The 17,935-nt window shown below is 41.8% G+C and overlaps 1 pseudogene; it reads left to right on the top strand.

The window, feature by feature from the left end:
* The first annotated feature begins 7,523 nt into the window (after positions 1–7,523).
* Positions 7,524–10,180, top strand: LOC123439160 (annotated as a pseudogene).
* The last annotated feature ends 7,755 nt before the right edge of the window (positions 10,181–17,935 follow it).

Here is a 17,935-nt window from a genome sequence, read left to right as displayed (position 1 = left end):
AATCCTTTTGTAAGAGATGAGTTCTCGTTCGAAACCCTGATACTTCGAGAGAGATTGTCCGTTTTGTATACGAAGTGCATCCAGTTTTTGTCGTAGCCCTCTCAACTTTTTAACACATGCTATGTGGGTGAAATGATGATAGCATGCCAACTTTCAACATTTTCAGAGTTCATTTGTAGTGCTTTTCAATTTCAGGGTCAACTAGTTCAAAAAAATGAAATCCCTTTGTAAGAGATGAGTTCTCGTTCGAAACGCTCCTACTTCGAGAGAGATTGTCCGTTTTGTACACGAAGTCAAAATAATTACTTTTGAAAATAGAAAATAGTTTTGCATTATTTATTCAATTTCAAACACTTTTCATTATCATAGTTTTGTCAAATTCTCAAATATGCAAAAAGAATTTTTAATAAACATAGTTTTTAATTGAAAATAACAAAATAGATAATAGTTTGGATAGTCAAAATAATTAATTATGAAAATAAAAAATAGTTTTGCATTATTTATTCAATTTCAAACACTTTTCATTATCATAGTTTTGTCAAATTCTCAAATATGCAAAAAGAATTTTTAATAAACATAGTTTTTAATTGAAAATAACAAAATAGATAATAGTTTGGATAGTCAAAATTATTAATTATGAAAATAGAATAAAATTGAAACTATATTCGAAATCATAGAGAAAATTCAATCTAAATTCTCATTTGAATTTAGATTGAATTTTCTCTATAATTTCTAATATAGTTTCAATTTTCAGTGAGTTTAGGCCCGTAAGCCTGCTTTAGAGAGGAGCTCGATGGAGAAGCTACGACGGGGCTTATAAACAAGTGTTAGTCCCCCTCGCTGGGCGAGGTGGGACTAAACTTATCGTGCAGCCGAGGAGGGGCTTTAGTCCCGGGTGGAGCCACGCCCCGGGACTAAAGACCCCCTTTAGTCCCCGTTGGAGCCACGCCCCGGGACTAAAGACCCCTTTTCGGCAGGCGAGGAGGCGGGAAACGAGGGGCTTTAGTCCCGGGCCGTGGCTCCACCCGGGACTAAAGGGTGTCTTTAGTCCCGGTTTGAGCCACGCACCGGGACTAAAGATCCACCTATATAAGCGGGACTTCGAAAAATTCCAACCCAAATCGTCCATTTCTCTTCTTCTTCCTCTCGTTCTCCTGCCCGGTGCGGCACAGCGACGAACTCGACGACGCCGTCAGGCTGCCCGACGTCCTGCTCGCCGCCGCCTGCCGTCCTCCTCGCCGCCGCCATCGTCCTCGCGCGCGCCGTCCTCCTCGCCGCGCGCCGTCGACACCTCCGGCCGGTAAGCCCCCCGCCCCCTCCTCCCCAACACTCCGGCCAGTAGAAGAAAAGAAGGAAAAGGAGAAGAAAATAAGAAAAAGGAGAAGAAAAGAAGAGGAGGAGAGGACAAGAAGAGGAAAAATAGAAGAAGAAAAGAAGAAAAAGGAGAAGAAAAGAAGAAAAAGGAGAAGAAAATAAGAAAAAGGAGAAGAAAAAAAGAAAAAGGGAAGAAAGGAAGAAAAAGGAGAAGAAAGGAAGAAAAAGGAGAAGAAAGGAAGAAAAAGAAAAAAAATGTCATTTAATTCCAATTGTTATTAGGTTTGTGCTAGATTATTAGGGTTAGTAATATTTAGAATTAGGTTAGGGTTACAAGAAGAAGAAATATGAATAAAAATAAGAAAATAAGATTAGGAAAAATGAAAATAAGAAGAGGAGGAGAAGAAAAGAAGAAAAAGGAGAATAAGAAGAGGAGGAGAGGAGAAGAAGAGGAAAAATAGAAGAAGAGGAGAAGTAGAAGAAGAGAAAAAATTAGAAGAGGAGGAGAGGAGAAGTAGAAGAAGAGAAGAGGAGAAGTACTACAAGAAGAGGAGAAGTAGAAGTAGAAGAAGAAGTAGAAGAAGAGGAGACATATTGTATAGTGTCATTTAGTTTTGCTATTGTATAGTGTATATGCTTAATTTTGCTATTGTATAGTGTATATGCTTAAGTGTTAATAGTGTTTCTTAGATTATTGCTTAATTTTGCTATTGTATATGCTTAAGTGTTAATAGTTTAATTTTGCTATTGTATATGCTTAAGTGTTAATAGTTTATTTTTAGCAAGAAAATTAATAGAACTAGTTTATTTTTTTAGTTCATTTTACGATGCATCCCGCATCCTCGTCGTCGACTCGGCGGAGGACACCTGCTTGATCAGAGGGGCCCTGTCTGGGACTGGGCTCCGCCCGGCTGGTATTGGAAGGTGCTACCTTCCGGGGGGCGTAGGTTGGTGAGGAGCCAGCCCGTCGTTGACACGATCCTTGTTTGGTGGCGGTCGCGTGGGCCAGTGAGGGTGCCGAGGCTTCCGGACACCGCGGAGGTGGTACGTCACCGTGTCAGCGAGGAGGATGAGCACGTCCGTCGCTACATGGTTGCATTGGAGGGCAGGTTCGAGCATACCTGGCAGGTTCTTCGGGGATCTCACTGGAGCTATGATCCTGTGATGGTTCCTTCTCTTTGGGTGTCCACCGCCCGCGCCGATACACGTCGGGCGCTACGGTTCTAGATGTATCAGTGATGCTATATGTATGATAGTATTCGAGGAGTATTAGTGATAATATTCGACGGTGTACGGACAAAAGTGATGATGTATTAGCTTATAATTGAATGCATGCTAATTTGAATACTACTTTATTTTACGATTTGGTTTTGCTTATTGAATGCTCAAATTGGAAAAGTACTCCTACTTTGAATACTATGCAAAAATCTAGGAGTCCCGGGTGGAGCCACGACCCGGGACTTAAGTTGTTTTCGAACGGAGTTCCTGATAGAATAATTCTTTTTTGGTACAAAGGTTAAGAGAATCCGTTTTTTGCAGAACTATGGATCCACATATCAAAAACCTCGAAGAGGAAGAACTTCTCGAAGATATAATCAAAGACGGCCCCGACGTTGAACCAGCTGAATCTCCGTCGTCATATCTAAAGCAGGACGTTGGAATGGAGGTCGAGCGACACGAAGATGAAGCCGATGGGGCAGGAGATAGGTCCAATGACGGAGAAGGTGATAGCTCCACTGATGGAGAAGCCGGTGAAGAAATAATAAAGTCCGGCGAGGGATACATATGAAGTTCGACAATCACTTGTAATATGTGAAAAATATTGGAGATAGCTCTATATTTTATACATATACATTCATTTGACGAATGTTTCTCCCTCTTAGGCCTCCACATCGAGCAAAACTACGAAACGAGGCCCGACTAGAAAGTTGGATGCACGGACGCATTACACCTTTGAGGTGATATTTCCTACGGGCGAACCCAAGCTTCCTAAGAATGTTGCTGACACATTCAAGAAGCAATGCGGAGTTCTCGTTAGGGATCACGTCCCCATCAGCGTTCGGGAGTGGAACAAGCGCAAAAGGGCAGCCGATAGTGACTATGTCGCCGAAAGGTACAAAGATAATCTTTGGAATGATCTCATGTCACATTTCAACCTGCCAGAATGTGAGAATGAAGACGCCGCAGACAAACTGAGGGCCAAAGTCAAGCAATGGACTCTGAAGAAGATGGCCGAACTGTTCCGTAGCTGGAAGAAGAAGCTATGGAAAACTATCTGAAGACAAAGAAAGTGCCAGTATTCGAGGGGTATCTAGCCAAGCAGGCGAATCACTGGAAGGCATTTCAAGAGTACAAGGAGTCAGAAGATGCCCAGACATTATCAGAAAAGAACAAGATAAATGCCGACAAGAAGAAATATCACCACAAGCTGGGGCCAGGGGGCTATGAGACTGCCATCCCAAAGTGGGATAAGAAAGAGCAAGATCTGCTAGATAAAGGCATCTTACCTGAACCACTCCGTGATGAGTGGGAATTAAGAGCAAGAAATTGATTCCTTGCGCATGGTGGGTCGTACGACGAAAAAACAGGGGAGCTCATCTGCAATGACGGTCTTAGGATACCCAGGGAGAATTGGAAAAGGATAGTGAAAGAAATTAAGGAGGGAAAAAGAAAGTTCACTGCAGATAGAGATAAATATTTGCTCACACTGGTCCTCGGCAATGACGAACATGGAGGACGAACGCGAGACTTCGGTCCTTCTTACCCGTGGTGGCTTGGGTTTGCCAGAGACCAAGACACTTACAGAAGCCGAGAGAGAGCAAAGAAGCGGCAGCAGGATGAGGAGAATGACAAGTTCAACCAGTTGCTTGCCAGGATTAACGAGCAACAAAAGCAGATTGATGAGCTTAGAGGAGTACCGCGCCAGGAAGATCCTGCACTTGATATTACCAGCGCCCCATCTAAGGGAAAAGCGGCGTGGCTGAATCTGAGGCCCCGCCCGACGATGCACAAGAACTACATCAAGCTTCCAGGCTCGACCCCAAGGACAACACCGCCTCCGAGTCGTCGCAGGTCACCTACACCTCCATTACCTCCAAGCCCTCCACATGACGTCGGCCAGCACAACACGAGTCCATCTCGATCACCGCCGCCGGACTTGGGTCGTCCGTCTCCGCCGCCGCCCGCACAGGATACTAAGCGGAAGTGTGCCAGCAAGAACGCTCCGTCGATGATTTTTAAGCGACGGAGCTCCCCAAAGCGCAAACTGTCGCCACTCCCAAAGGTACCTCATGCTAATCTTCCTATCAAACCTTATGATCGTACCCCCGAGGAAAACGCCAGGATAGCAAAGGAACAACATGATGCGCAGATGAAAAAGAAGGAACCCGAGCCCCGCCCGGAATACACCGAGAAACAAATAGCATGGGCAAAAGACTTCATAACCCTTCCATCACAGTATGACTTACACTATAAGCCTGATGACTATACACGCACATTGCAGAAGGAAGTGAAAAAGAGCAGCTCACGTGCAAGTGCAAGTGGGAGCAAATCAAGTTCAACTACAAGCAAGAAAAAATCAGACGTTCCTCAGCTTGGACAACAGGCCAAACAGTCGATCCCACCCCTCAAGGTGTTAACCGAGAATGTTCCCCCTCCGGTGCAGGGGCAAGCTTTTGAAAGAGCAAAGGAGTTGGCGGCTGAATGTGGTATCTCAGTTGAAGATTTGCTGGCTTCCCAAGACGACAGGATACCCAAGGCTGTGGTAGCCCCTAAGCCATAGTTTGTCATGGGAGAGCCTTTGGTCAGCAAAGATAATCTCCCAACAAATATGCGTTACTTGCATAAATGGTACTTAAGTGAATCAAAGAATGGGAGAACGATGATCGTGCTGAGTGTCCCACGGGAGTACTACGGCCGCTCCGAAGAAATCCATATCAACTTTGATGAACTCTTCCAGATGTACAATGGCGACGCCCTCGACAAATCGCTTATGAGTTGCTATTGTGTGTAAGTTTTTCAATTCGTTGTCTACATATAACTTGTTTAGTTATTTCAATTCATTGTCTATATATAACTTGTATTCTATTATGCAGAATGGAGATTCTGGATTGTAAAAGTAAGACCATCCTAAATATTGGGTTTATTGACCCAGATAAAATACATATAGCGACGCTAACTGATAAACCCAAGGAGACGGAGGAAAACCTTCTAAGGTTTCTAATAGATCAAAATTTCTGTGACCACATACTGTTTCCATACAACTTCAGGTGAGGGTCTTTACTCTGTTGTGTCCATTCACTTATAAGTGTAATTGATAAGTTACTGACACACACATATATATATATACATGTGCAGCTTCCATTGGATTCTGTTGGACATTCAAATTGATAAGGGAAGAGTTGATGCCTTCGACCCATTATCGAGACCCTTGGAACAGTTCCAAAGCCTGCAGGACATGCTCCAAGGGTAATTTTAATCATTCTTGCGCTCTATCGGTCTCTTTCGATGATTTTCTGATATATCAATTAATGAAAACTTAGCAAATCATTATCCTTGTCGGGCAGGGTATGGAAGCGGTTCAAGTGCGTGACTCCCGGTAACTTTCCTGAGAAGCTGACCTTTAGAGCGGCTCAGGTAAGTAGTATTATGATATACTTCTATTAATTTTCAATACATTTATGATGCTAGATTATTATTTTGATTATATATATTCTATTCTCGTAAAGTGTGACCAGCAGCCACGGGGAACGCATCTATGCGGATACTATGTTTGCGAGACCATTCGCACGTTTACCTCTGAGCTCAAGGATCACAGATTCGACGTAAGCAATGAACATTCACACCTCTATTTTTACCCGTCATTCTTTGTTATCATGATTGATATTCATATTCATCTTCTCTTCTTATATAGCACACGGCCATGAGGACGAAGGTCCTACCAGAGCAACGCGCGATTGCTGTTGCAGAGGAGCTTGCGGGATTTCTGAGGACGGAAGTTATAGAGCTCAAAGGACGATTTAGTGTAGCTAAGGGCCATTACTAATGTTCGTCCATGTAATCGAATAGACAGGCTCTAGTCCCGATAATTCAGATCTCCATATAATTGTATATATATGCTCGCTTGTAAGATAAGTTAATCTTATATATATATATATATATATATATATATATATATATATATATATATATATATATATGCATAATTATTTCTATTTAAATTATATGAAAACTAATTCCCGAACACCAAACGAGGCATGACGTTAATCTCCCGACCACCTAAACCCTAAAACCCTAAAACGCAAAAATAATTTCATTAAAAAAAACCCAAAAACCAGCAAAATCTGAAAATCTGAAAATCTTTAGTCCCGGTCCGTGTAACGAACCGGGACTAAAGGGCCTGCCCCTGGGGCGCTACGAGGCGCCCATGTGGAGCACCTTTAGTCCCGGCTTGTAAGAGGGCCGGGACGAAAGGTTAGGCCTTTAGTCCCGCCCCTTTAGTCCCGGTTGGTGAACCGGGACTAAAACCCCTTACGGGCCGGGGCTAAAGGCCCGTCCCCACTAGTGATGGAGCATCTTAATCATCAAAGCAATGGGGCCCATGGAAAATTGGTTCTGGCTCTAGTAACAACAACAGTAGTATTCGCCACTCACAGTACCGTGTACTCTTCTCCTCTCCTCCTCTTGTTTTTTGTTGCATAACTCAAATATCCAGTTAACTCTTTCTTTTTTATGGCCAACTTGTAAATAGCCTTGAAGATCTTCTTGGCAGTATTAAGACAGGTTCATCATGGAGATGTAGCAATGGAAAACGACCTATCAGGAATTAAATGGTATAATGCAATAGGAAGGAAGGGAAGTACTACATGGAAACTAACAAGAAACAACTGGTGGTCCGAACCGAAATGATAATTATAAAGCTAAATGGATGCACATATTTTTTATGCTTTACCATGTCCTTAGAGGATTGGAATTTTATTGGAGCACTAGAGGATATATGTGTGGTGAAATGGCATAAATGGTCCAAAACAGTAATAGAACCACGGAACTTAATTTCTGAGCCATACAACACCTATGACAGAGGTTTTGGTGACAGCTGGAATTCCTGGCCAGGCACATTACTTTCAAGACAAGCGCCACCCCCATCCTCACCAGAGGTTAAAGAAAACTGCGATTTTTAATACTCCTGGCTTTCTCTTCTTCCATCTTCATACCCAATACATCCCATGGATTTGCTTAAATTTCTTCTGACACCGCTGCTGCTATCTCTTCTAACCCATCAAACCTATGTGGGCGCAGCATCGGATGATGAAGGTTTCTCCAAACAATGTTCACCTCACAGGTGCAGCAAACATGGCCCTGAGATCCGGTTCCCGTTCGGGCTATCATCATGTGGCGCACCTGGCATGCAGTTATCATGCTCCGGGGATGACATAATCCTGGATCACCCTGTTCTTGGCTCCTGCAAAGTGACCGAGATCTACTACAGACACCGTGTCATCAACGTCGCCCCGCTTGCGGAACCTGCGATGCAGTGCCCACTTCAGAGGCTCATCTCAACAAATTTAGCAACTGATGTGTACAAACTACCTCCATCACGAACGACCCTGGTACGTTGTTCAAGCGGATTCATACCTGCAGATCCATACAGCATAGCTGGCCCAGCTGCTTGTCTCAGTAACAACGCAACCCAATTCTGGTATTTGGCGGCGTCAGCTTATGCATACATATATGATCTACCACGAGACTGTGAGGCTGTTTCTAGAGGCATTCCAGTACCCTACAGCTATGATATACATGGCCCAAACTTACAAGACGATCTTGCCTTCAACAAAAAAGCGAGTGCAGTCATCAGTTTTGGTGAAACAACATTCACTTGGTACCTCAGTAACCTTACCGATGTCTGCCAACAGTGTGAACGTGAAGGTTGACACTGTGGATTCAGTTCACGAAGCCGTCAAGCATTCTGCCAGCCCCATGGTATTCTTTCTTTCCCTTGGTGTGTCAATTTATTTTGGAACAACAATTCAATCTCTTATATTCCGGTGTTAACTGTTTTAAATCTTCCAATAGGATTTTCACCGATAGTTCAATTATTTAACAAACAAAAATGTGATGCAAATCATAGAAATGGTTAAGTTGTTCAAGCACATACAGTCTGTAGGTTCACATCCTTGAAAGTTCCCACCAAAAAACATCCGTTAAGAGATGCAAGTGCCAAATTATATGGGAAAACCTATGGTGGTACTAATTTGTAAAATTCTCGGCACATAAAAAGTAAGAGATGAACCTTAATTGATCATTTTTCATATTGCTTTAGTATTTGATATCTGAATATGAATAAATAAGTGTACAACTATAACATAACAAAGAATAATTAATCGATATTACACCATATGTCTAAGGTCCAATAGACACGCACCAACGAATCAGGAATTAGTTGTTCCAAACATACTTTGTAGAAGTAATGAAGTAGTCTTCTGTTTTCATCTACATTCAAATTAAATCATGGAAAAAACTAATGATATTCTTCCTACATGCAAATGCAGGTACCCATGTCGTCCCAATTGCGGGTAATGTTGCAACTCTTTTCCTTTTGCTCATTCTAAATGAAATTCTTGTTGCTTACCACTGTAACTCCTTTGTGTTTTCCCATTACAATAAGAGTCGGGAATGCATGGCCTCTTATCTGAATGCAATTAGCTAATTTCCTTTATTTTTTCTAATCAGCAGCCTCATCTGTAGCTGCATTTGTAGTTTTTTCATCGATGGTGGCCATTGTGATATATTTCTCCTTGAAGTCAAGGTACAATGAAGAGATAAATATGAAGGTTGAAATGTTTCTCAAGGCATATGGCACATCGAAACCTACAAGATACACCTTCCGTGATGTTAAGAAGATAGCAAGAAGGTTCAAGGATAAACTCGGTCAGGGTGGATTCGGAAGTGTGTACAAAGGCGAGCTACCAAATGGAGTACCCGTGGCAGTCAAGATGCTAGAGAGCTCTACAGGAGAGGGGGAGGACTTCATCAATGAAGTTGCAACCATTGGACTGATCCACCATGCAAATATCGTACGTCTCTTGGGCTTTTGCTCCGAAGGAATGAGACGGGCCCTTATTTATGAATTCATGCCTAACGAGTCACTGGAGAAATACATATTCCCACAAGTTCCGAATATCTCTCGACAGCTCCTAGCACCCAACAAAATGCTAGATATTGCTTTAGGCATTGCCAGAGGAATGGAATACCTGCATCAAGGCTGCAACCAGCGCATCCTCCACTTTGACATCAAGCCACATAACATCCTGCTGGACTACAACTTCAATCCAAAGATCTCAGACTTTGGCCTTGCAAAGCTGTGTGCAAGGGACCAAAGCATCATTACCTTGACTGCAGCCAGAGGCACAATGGGATACATCGCACCAGAGGTATATTCTCGGAACTTTGGAGGGGTGTCTTACAAGTCAGACGTGTACAGTTTCGGCATGCTGGTGCTAGAAATGGTGAGTGGAAGGAGGAACTCAGACCCAAGTGTTGAGTACCAGGACGAGGTATATCTCCCTGAATGGGTCTACGAGAGAGTAATCAGTGGACATGAATGGGAGCTTACTTCAGAAATGACAGGAGAAGAAAAAGAAAAGATGAGGCAGCTGACTATTGTGGCCCTGTGGTGTATCCAGTGGAACCCGAAGAATCGGCCATCAATGACAAAGGTGGTAAACATGTTAACTGGGAGGTTGCAGAACCTACAGATTCCCCCTAAGCCCTTTGTGTCGTCTGAAAATCATCATCCTAGAACATAAAAGCACAGAGAATGCTGCCATTATTTGAAGACATGCACTTAGTCCATGTGTTGCACAACAATACATAGCAGTAGCACTAGCGTGCATTATATTTCCTTCTTTCCACTCTATTACTTATTAGCACCTGATTGTATGAATAATCGTCCGTCCCCATGTAATAAAATACTACTACCAGGTATTTGCAAGACCATATGAGAACTTCATTTGGACTGTATAATAACAGTTAGAAATGCAGTGGTTTGTTGCTTACCTTGTTGTGACGCTCCGCTGATTTATATTTCCTACAGTGCATTATTCCACACTGGGATCCTCAGGAAACATGATTGTCATTTCCATTGTGCTGAGAACATCACAGAATATCTATTTCCCTGTTCCTTCAAATATCAGCAGTCGACTGAACATGTTCCGATCTTTCCCCTCCCCTGTGCTAGCACCTGCCAGCTGATGCATGAATAACCAGTCATCACCATGTACTAGTAGATATTTGCAGCATATCGGAATCACATGGAGCTTTGTTCTGCGGATCGACGCTTCTGTAACTAAGCTCTTTCTAATGCGCAGATCCTGAAAATAATCGTGTCACTAAAAACGAAGTGAGAGCAAGGGGGATTACTCACCGGAGCAGAGGAATGGGGGCGCTTCGCCGGAGCCCAAGGAAAGACGAGGAGCTCGCTTAGACGCCGGAGAATTAGGGCGGGAATCGCTCGCCGGCAGCCACAAGGGTCCGAGTTGCAAAAAATGTGGATACGTCTTTCTGTCCGGAAAATATTTTTTAAACACAATATTCGTCACTGTCCGCCACAAGGGTTATAAACGGGCAGAGTTGGGCTCCCCTGCAAAAGGGGATTTTTATTCGTCACTGTCTTTACTTTGCAATTGATTTTTTTTAACACAATACGATCGAAGTCGCTTGCATACATGAGCATACACTTGTCGTTATGCATGCACACACGCACGCACGCACGCATACTCTACTTCTTTGAGCATCTCCGAGAGACTGAGTCGACAAAGCATCTTCAGACTTTACAAAGTCATCACATGTGTCTCGCCTCGACGGGATGTCTCCTTTCACTGAATGAACACTGACAGAAGCCAAAAATAAATTCAAAAATAATGCGAGCACCAACTTCAAGCCTAGAACTTGAACTCTCACGGGACATGAATATTTCTGTTCTCCTAACCATCCAACCACCAATTATTTGAAAAACGCTTTCATCGATCAACAACATCAGTCGCACGTTCTGTTGTTTGATCGGCATCGATCACATGGTGTGGCATGCAACAGGTGTGATAATTCCTAAGTACAAAGAATTGCCGTAGCACTTTTTAATGATGCAGCCACTTGAGAGGTCATCTATCGTCGAGGACCAAAACGTGTTGAGGTATGGGGAGAGGCAAGGGGGACGAGCCGTGTAAAACGGGCGGGCCTTGTTTGCACGCACGAACCATTGAGTTGTTTTCACCATAAGAATGATGTATCGATAAGAACTAGGGTTGGGCATTGTGGTAGACTTGCACACGCAATAATACAAACTGATCAACTGTTTTTGGGTGTTTCTTATTTCCCATGAAGGTATCTGGATATCAACCAACTAACCATAAGTGTCTCTCTAGTAGATCTTGATATATTGTGTCGGCTTAGTCTTTCAAAGATGCTTATAAGAATAACATGTGCGTTCGTTAAGGTGAGTGTATATACATATGTATGAACATCTATGTTTGTATTGTGGTAAATAAAAAAAAGCAATCTACCGTATAACCTACACACGCCCTGTCCTCTGCATGGGATGGCCCATTCTGCTTTTTTCCCACTGGTTTTGGAAACTTCTAGATCCTTCCTTGAAACAATTTTTAAAATTAGTGATTTCTTTGAAAATTGTGCATGATTTATAAAATTTGCAATCAAATTTAAATTCACGTTTGTCAATATAAGAGAATAATTTTCAAATTCTTAAATATTTTTTAAAATTCAAGATATGTTTTAATTGTTAACAATTATTTAATTTTGGAACATTTTAAATATAGGCAAGTTTTTTTTGAACTTTGGTAACAACCTTCCTAACTTCCAGATTTTATTGAAATTCCTGCACATTTCTTAAATTGTGAACATTTTTTATATTCAGAAACTCTATGAAGTTTGTCAACATATTTTTTTAATTTATATTTTGTTTTGAAACAAACATTTTTTTAAAACCATGATTGTTTTGAATTTGTGACCATTTTTAAAAAATTGAACAAGTTTTGAACTCTGTGAACATTCTGTGAAATTCATGAATAGTTTTTGAAATAATAAACAATACTTTTGAAGTTACGAACATTTTATGGCTTTGTAATGTTTTTGTGAATATTTTAAAATTTTCTCAAAATAAAATTATTATATATAAATTTAATGGTAAAACAAAAAACGAGGATAATAGAAAATAAAGAACGTAACAAATGGCGCCCAACGGGCTGACCCAAATCGTGTAGGGGGTTGTACGTTCGGAACGTAACCTCCGATCCACGCCTGGATTCATATGTCTCCTGTTTTTTGTCATGCTCGTGGTCAAATTATGTGGCACCATATCGCGGTTGTGCGCCCCTACAAAGTAAATAAAAGTTTTTTTTATCTTATCACCATCATGGCGAGCATCAATTGTGTGGGGTCCAGTGCACAAGTAGCACCAATTGCTCGGTGCACCAAATAGGCCCTCTATGTGAGCATGGCCTTCGGCTGTAGTGCTTCACCTAACCCTGACGAAAGGGAAATTCGAAAGCAGATGAAAGACGAAAGAATGATGAAACCTATTTGATGCATTCTGCAACAAAACATTCGTCATTTCAGGAAGGTGAATGACCGAGAGATGCATCGAGCCATAGCAGCTACGTGCTCTACAGAATCCTGGTTTTAGGAACTTTCTAGACGGTTCATGTTCGGTTTTTTGCTTTATATTTTGGTTTTTATCTTTTTCTCTTTCCTTTTTCTTAAATGTTATGAAATTAGGGAAAATATTAGATTTTTAACTGTTCACTTTTCATATACATGTCTTGAATTTTTCAAAATGTTAGATTTTTTAAACGGTTAACTTTTCATATATAAGTCTTGATTTTTTAAAATGTCGTGTTTTCAGAGAATGTTCCTTGGGGGAGTTTTTTTAAATGTTTATATTTTAAAAAAATGTTGAAATTTTAAATAAATTACCTATAATTTCAAAAGATGCTACTGCTATAATCCATATTAATTGTCGTTGATTTCAAATTTCTATGGATCTAAGGGAGTAGCATTTTACGTTTTTAAAAAAATTTACTCCCTAGGATCCATATTATTTGACGTTTTAATAAGGTGAATAACCGAGAGATGGATCAGCCTATTTAGCCTCAATCGAGTCACGTGTTTAAGAACTTCCTACATGGTTCATGTTCAGTTTTTACCGGTTTTGTTTGGTTTTCTATTTTCTATATTCGTTTTTGTTTCTTTATTTTCTTTTTAATGAATGTCCATATTTTTTATTGAAAAAATTCTTGATTTTTTTAATTGTTCACATTTTTAAAAAGAAGTCCTGATGTCTTGAAAATGCCCGTGTTTTCACAAAGTGTTCCTGTTTTGGACCCATCACCCTGTGCGAAGCGTCAACAATTGGACGCAGTGAGCGGCATATAGGATTTTCCCTAGAACCCATCACCTTGTTGTAAACAAATTGTCTGGCTACTTTTTGGAAAATCCTATCTGGACTGGTCAATCATGAGCAGCCAACCGGGAAAACAGTGTGTCCTTAGAGAGCGCTCGCCTCCTTTGCATGTGCTAGTCCAAGTGGGGATGCACATGAGCGGTGAATACCATCCTTGACGCTTAAGGTGATGGGGAGGAGGTCTCACAATGGTTGTGGTGTTGTAATTTGGGCATCTTGTGAGGCAGAAGCTATAAACTGACCAAACTAAAATGTGTCACGGACGATGTAACGGGACCTTCTATAACATGACTCGTGCACTAGGAATGAGGACAGGGAATATCCTATTTCATGCTCTTTGCGTCAAACTGTCGGGCAAACGCACAGAACAGGGCAAACACAGGAGTGATTACATGGGCCGGCCCGTTAACATGTTTAGGTGGTTCCGGTTTTGGGAATCTTCTAGGGTTTTTAGTCGGTTTTTTCCGGTTTTGGAAAACTTCTATAATGTTCACTGAACCTGTTTTTTTAGTTTTCTTTTTCTGTTTTTCTTTTCTGTTTTTGTTTCAAAAAATGTTCTGGATAATAAAAAAATCAGTTTCTTTTTTCTTCATTCTTTTATATTTCTTTCTTTCTGTTTCTGTTTCAAAAAAGTCCTGGATTTTCAAAAAATGTTTTGGAATTTGAAAAAATGTTCCAGAATTTGAAAAAATGTTTCGGAATTTGTAAAAATGTTCCAAAATTTAACAAATTGTTCCATAAATTGAAACAATGTTTCATAATTTGAAAAAATGTTCCAGAATTTGAATAAATGTTTCAGAATTTCAAACAATGTTCCGGAATTTTTATACAAAGGTTTCGTATTTTCCGAAAAATGTTCTGGAATTTGAAAAAATGTTCCAGAATTTTGAAAAAAACGTTCCGGATTTTAGAAAAATGTTCTGGAATTTGAAAAAATGTACCAGAATTTTATAAAAATGTTTCGTATTTTTCAAGAAAATGTTCCGTAATTTAAAAAAAATCCGGCATTTTAGAAGATGTTTCAGAATTTGAAAAATGTTCCGAATATTTATAAATAGTTTCGGATTTTCAGAAAAATGTTCCGAAATTTCAAAAAATGCTCTGGATTTTGATAAAATTGTTTTGTATATTTCATACAAATGTTCCGGAATTTCAAAAGTATTCCGACTTTTGAAAAAATGTTCCGGAATTTGTAAAAATTCTTGCAAATGTTCGTATTTCTAAAAAATGTTTGCGCTTTCGAAACAATGTTTCCTATTTTCAACATATAATAAAAAATTCGAAAAATGTTCCAGAAATCAAAAGGGGAACGCTACGCGTCCGCCGGATGATTTTGAAAAATTATTCATCACCTAGCTAGCCGTCGGATGCCGACCTAACACCGCACATTCCCGTCGCATGGTCAGCAGTTATTTTCTGAAACGACGCTCGAGTTGCGGAAACTTTCGATTTATTGCAAGAAATAAACTTTGGATCCGTTAATTCCTGAAACAACGGTCGACTTTCAGAAACAATTTGCTTGTTGCAGAATTATTATTTTTCTTCATCTTTCTGTAACATAAATATTTTTACAAAAGAATTTTTTGCAACAACGGTCGAGTTTCAGGAATTTTTGCAACAAAAGTCATGTTGCAGCCGGGATCCATGCTCAACGGAGAGTCGGGCGTGCGAGCAGGGACGCATCTCCAGCGAGGCAGAGAAGCTCCCGGCGGCGGAAGCTTGCCGGCGTCCGCGCCGCACACCTCCTCGTTCACCGCACGAGGTGGGGATCTGGCGATCCGGTGAGGTGGGGACCCGGCGAGGGGCTGGATCTCGTCGGCGAGGTGGGGATCCGGCGAGCTGGCGAGGACCGATGGCGGTGGCGGTTCGCCGGACTCCGGCAGGCTCGTCCCCAGTAGCAGAGTAGCCACGACGAGGAACCTGGAGTGCTCCAGCTTCAGCCCCCGTCATGAATTAACGCTTCAGTTTCTGAAACAACGAGCCAGTTTCGGGAAATGGTTCGTGATCGAGGCGAGATCTAACGGACGAGCAGGCGGCGGATGGATCAATCAGATCAGCCGGTGAAACGTAATCTTTTCCCAAACCAAAAAGTGTTCAACGTTTTTTGAAAAAAGGTTCGCATATTTGAAAAAACATCATGTTTTCAGAAACATATTCAATTTAAAATGTCGTAATTTTTGAAAAGGTTCGTCTTTTACAATATGCAGCAGCTACAGAAGCATTTGCTCGCATGTGTTTTTTTACTGTATTATCGATCTGGCGCTACAGTAAAATGGCTACCGGGCCAGCCCAGGTCTGAGTCTTTTGTGCGTTTCCTTGGCAGTCGGGTGCACAAGGCGTCGTATAGAGCTCCCAGAGGACAGCGCGCACCCTCCCCTCCCACCTTTCGCTCCAGGCTCTGAATTTTCAGAGCAAGTCTGCACTCGCATTCATGATTCTCTGCCGAAGATGCGGGACACATACGGCAGCGAGTCTACAGCGGTACTGGTAATCGCAAGAACCCATACGCAGGAGGTCACATTCTTAGCTTTTTAGCTCTCTTTTTTCCTGGACTTTCAAGTCATTTGAATGTTATTTATATGGCTGAAATTAACGCATTAGCAATTTGTTCTTGGTCTACAAGTCGTTTCGACGTTTACATGTCTGAAATTATTGCTGTAGAAATTCGGATGACAGATACTGGACTTTTTTTTGCCCTGAGAGCGAGGTTGCTGCTGCTGTCCAGTTATTTATAGTGGTTCATATGAGCCGGAGGACTTGTCGTCCTTGCAGTGCTTGTCAATCACACTCTTAATTGCAGGAGACGCATACGGCAGGAGGTTGCATTCTTGGCTTGTACAGTAGTTTTCTGCTGAACTTCAAAGTCATTTGGATGATTTTTATACCGTTGAAATTGCCGTCGATTAAATCACAATGCGTGTGACAGCAAGAAATCAGCTTAATTTTTCTCACCCTGAGTTGATGGTGAGGCTGCTGCTGTCAACTAGTTTGGTCCATATGCGACACTGGACTGCAGGTAAACAATCACATTCATGGTTACAAGAACTTAACCTTACCAAAAATGATAAAAGTGCAGTCGACACGAATTCCTCTGCAATCATCATCATCTCCATATACTGAGCCCGAGTGTTGGGGGATAACCCCGGGGTAGGCTCATCGAGCCTGCTCCTTCTTCTCCTGCCCAAAAAGAATGACCAAGTATAATTCCCCAAGGCCCAAGTCCTCTGGCCGGCTAGACTGCACCTACCGGCTGGAGGACGAGACGGCTACCTCTTCTTGACCGCCTTGACCAAGCCAGCCGGCTAGAAACGAGGCGGCCATGCCCAGGCGGGCTAGCCGGCCGGGGACCTTAAGTCACATCAGGTCGTAGGTCATGACGAGACTCTACGATTAAAGGTGGCTACGCGTCAGCAAAGGTACTGGATCGGAGTGCCTGGCAGGTACGAGCGTCGGCGGCCACGCCGCTGACCTACCCCGGCTCTGATCCATCACCCAGCATAGTGTCGGACCGTCAAACTTCCACTTCATTACTGCACTCGACGTGGGGAACAATGGAGGCGGCCGTACTATCTGCCCATGACGAATATCGCTGGAGGCGTGGGAACACTGAGCCCAAGCTTTACAAAGGGAGCACATTTATAAACACCCCTATTCATGTGTTTGTTATCTCTAATACCCAAGTTAATATTTGCTGGCAGTGTTTATGTTTTTTTGCTGTTTTTATTTTGTCTTCTTCATATGATGAGTGATGAGTTAAATTCCTGATCCTTTCTTAATTTCTTATGAGCTAAATTATTCGTTTTGAGGTAGCTATGTATACAATACTGCTCTAAAAAATATTCCTTAGAAAAAGCAACATATGTATTTTTGTTGCCCTGAGACTGATTGAGGTCTAAGATAACTACTGTTGTCCACTGTTTTGCGATGGTCGATAAGCCCCACACCAACACCAGAGCAGCTTTGGATTGATCGGAGACTTACACTGCTACTGACTTCCACTGATTTTGTAATGGAAGCAATCATCATTTTCACAGTAATTTACTTGATGGGGATGATACCGGGCCTGGAATTTTCAGAGCAAGTCTACAATCGCATTCATGACTCTCTCCCGAAGATGCGGGACACATAAGGCAGAGGTCATCGCAAGAA

The sequence above is a fragment of the Hordeum vulgare genome, chromosome 3H, assembly GCF_904849725.1.
Source record: "Hordeum vulgare subsp. vulgare chromosome 3H, MorexV3_pseudomolecules_assembly, whole genome shotgun sequence".
NCBI lineage: Eukaryota > Viridiplantae > Streptophyta > Magnoliopsida > Poales > Poaceae > Hordeum > Hordeum vulgare.
Note: the sequence above shows the minus strand (reverse complement) of the source record. Positions and strands in the feature narration are given on the sequence as shown.